Here is a 3337-nt window from a genome sequence, read left to right on the forward strand (position 1 = left end):
TAGATTTCTTCCTATCCTCAACACAATTGCTTTTTGTAATATCACAAAATACAAGGCGTGAATTCCTGCCAAGCAATTACACAATCCTGCTGTTATTTTTAATCCTAAAATGTAAATAAAAGTATTATGCATGCCTAGATAATGTTAGATACAGCTACCAAAATGGAAGTAGGAAATAAGAAAGGGAAACAAGTCCTAGCAAAACCATGACACACACATTGCCAACATGTGAATAAATGATCAGTCTTCACTGGTAAATATGAATAAGACACTTTTGTAAATTTTTAAATTAGATACCTGAAGAATCTTAGATGAAGTATTCTGACAAGAATTAGCTGCACATTAATGAGATCTAGAAATGGATTGCCAACTGAATGTTAAGGCCTCCCAAGAACCTTTTGCTTTCACCGTTAATCCAAAGCCTACGTTGCAATCTCTTTTCTAGTGGAGCACATCTACATAGCCTTAAGCTCCTTACTTGCACAATTTTAATACACACTGATGCAATGGGGCATATATTGTGGCACTTATGCAGGCAAATACAATTAAAGTGAATAGAAAGCAATCTTAAATTCAGAGTAACAAGATACATAAATATATATGAACTAGAACAATGCAACAGGAATAAGATTTATTTACTTTTTCTTGCTGTCTGGGTCATTCCTATTTTAGAAATAGCACGGGGTGTTACTGCAGTGATACCATGCTGTCCACTGTGGCACTCAAAGTGCTCTGGGGACATTAGCTCAAGTCACATTTGTGAGGCAGAAGCTAAGGTAGGAGATAGAAAAAGGCAAACTCCTGTGGCTCCAAGAAAGGTGAAGAGAGGTGAGTGCGTACTGCCTTCTGATGCAAAAACGGGAACAGAGGGGATTTTTTTGCCTTTATTAAAAGAGGAAAAAAGCAGTGGTTTTAAACCTCTTTTCCTCCTGCTTTCACTCTTTCTTTGTCTCACAGATGGAAAAAGTGGAGCAGAAAATTGCTATGCCCAAAGCCACGCAGTGGCAATAATTGAACTAGCAGACAGCATTGGTTTAAATAGAAAATGTGCAATACATTCAACTGTTCAGGCTATTCTAACTGCTGTTTCTCTCTCTTGTCCACATATAGCATTTACTTTTCAACTGTAGTTGCACAACACTTCTGGTAGCACAGTCTTGTAGGGATTCCCAAATTTTGAGTTCCTTTCAAGGAACTTCAAGAAAATAAGAAGGAAGAGGAGATACCAAATTCACTAAATTCTTAAGAGAAAATCTCAAATTTTTGGTGCTTTTTTCCTGAGAAAGAGATTAAGGACGCAGCTCTGATTTCTGTTCTCATCCAGCAACTGTGACCCTGGTTTCTAATGTAAAGCAGCTGGTAGATGTCACAGAGAGTCCAGCCTTGCTGTGCAATACACTAAACATAGTGATAGTCATTGTTTTGCTCAAACTACAGTCTTAAGTAGTGATACACTGAAAAAAACTCAGTAACCATTTATTAGATGAGAACTGAGACTCAAAGAAGTTAACAAATTAAGCCAGTCACATGGGGCTTTGGTGGCAGCCCTAGGTAATGCCTCTGATTTCTGGAGACCACTCTAGCCCTCTGGCATGGTACTGCTCCAGCTTCCAAAGAGAGACATGAAGCGTTCGAAAGAGACCATATAGCAAAGAGGAGAATGCTAGAGACTGAAAACAGAAGATAATGGAAGCTTAAAAGATTCATACCTCCTTCTCCAAAGCTGGTTTTATACCAAAGGTAAGATTGAGGTTCACCAGATCATGCTTTTAAATCCAAGTAGATACCTCAGACTGATGGAACAGAGTTTGTTCTCAAGGAGGGGCTAAAAAGCAGTGGTTGCATTGAGTCACAATACAGAAAGAAACTTTCATGCAGCTTTTGTGGTAAACGAGATCAGGCATCACAGCTGCATGAAAGGACCCAGTGAAAACCACCACAAAGGCTGGCTGATATCCAGCAGCCCATCAAGTGGGTGCCATTTCAACATGGGGAAGCAATGGTCTGCAGGAGCCGTTATGTGCAAAATCTCATTATGGGCAAAACGAAACTCACCCTACCTGTGAAGTCACACAGAATTTATTATTAGTAAAACTGCAACTTTAGCAGTCCAGTCAAAGAATTATTATTAGTCCAGCTCTAATTATTGCAGAAAAAGAAAGAAAAAGAAATGTAGAGAAAGTCTCGATAATAATAGTATAGTTAAAATAGTTATGCATGCAGTACCTACCCCTTCTCCTGGTGTCATGCTTACCCTTTCACCGCCCTCTGACTGGCTCCTAAGACTGGTGGCTTTCATCTGGTGCAGGAGAGAGAACGGTGGATCATCAGCATCAAGGGTCTTGTGCCAGCAGGAGTATGATGTTGGTGTTTATGGTTCCTTCTTTCTCTCCTTTTTTCCTCTTTTGGAAATAGCTCTCACCTGGAGCTATTTTAACTTGTTTTCTAATAACGTTTTCTTCACTGGTCTGCAACTATATATTTAGTATTTTATTTAGGTATTTGTTCTTTCTTCTCTTTTTTACCCCTAAACCTAGTTTTGTCCAGCTCCAGGTCTGTGTGTCTTCAACTGACCATGGGCAAGTTGTTATTAGCCTTAGGGTCTCTAGTGCCAGCCTGTGCCCCACCTCTTATCATCTCATGCCTCTACTCCTCCACACTGCAGCTGCTGTCTTCACTTCTCAAGGTTGCTGCCATTCTAACAGGCCTTCATTTCTGGTCAGGGAAGGTTCAGACAAAGCACATGTGCTAAGCCTCCATCCTGAGGTCTTGTAAACTTGGGACAAAGCCTGTGGACTGTTACTAGCAATACAGTTGCAGTATTGTCACTAGCATTACTGGGCTACACGCTGCTTATTACCCTGCAATGCTGGATTAATATGTGTATGTTGCACACTGTATGCAGCAGCAGAGGTAAATATTTCCACAAAGGGCATGGGAAGGAAGCGGGAATACTGCTGACTAGAAAACAAGCTATTGCACCTGAACTCCTTAGTTTTATGAGCACAGTTCATAGTTCACACACACTCAGCTTAGATACACTGGGTGTGTACGCTGCAAACAAGGCTGCAAAACCCCAATATAACCATTACTGTGGGGCAGTTGAATCGGAGGCCACACTGGAACAGCATAATGATGACTCCTGATTTTATAGTTTATTCTAAGGAAGTGGGGAATATTAAGCATCTTCAAGTAGATATCCTCTAAGTATAGAACAGGATAACTATTTGAGCTTTTGTCTAGTCATAGAATAGAAGCTATTTAAAGCAGCGTCAGGTCATCTGTTTAAAGCATATATTTAATGGCAGAACGGAATAAGCATTTGGCTTTGAAAAAA

Source organism: Antrostomus carolinensis, unplaced genomic scaffold (assembly GCF_000700745.2).
Source record: "Antrostomus carolinensis isolate BGI_N321 unplaced genomic scaffold, ASM70074v2 scaffold51034, whole genome shotgun sequence".
In the NCBI taxonomy this organism is placed as follows: domain Eukaryota; kingdom Metazoa; phylum Chordata; class Aves; order Caprimulgiformes; family Caprimulgidae; genus Antrostomus; species Antrostomus carolinensis.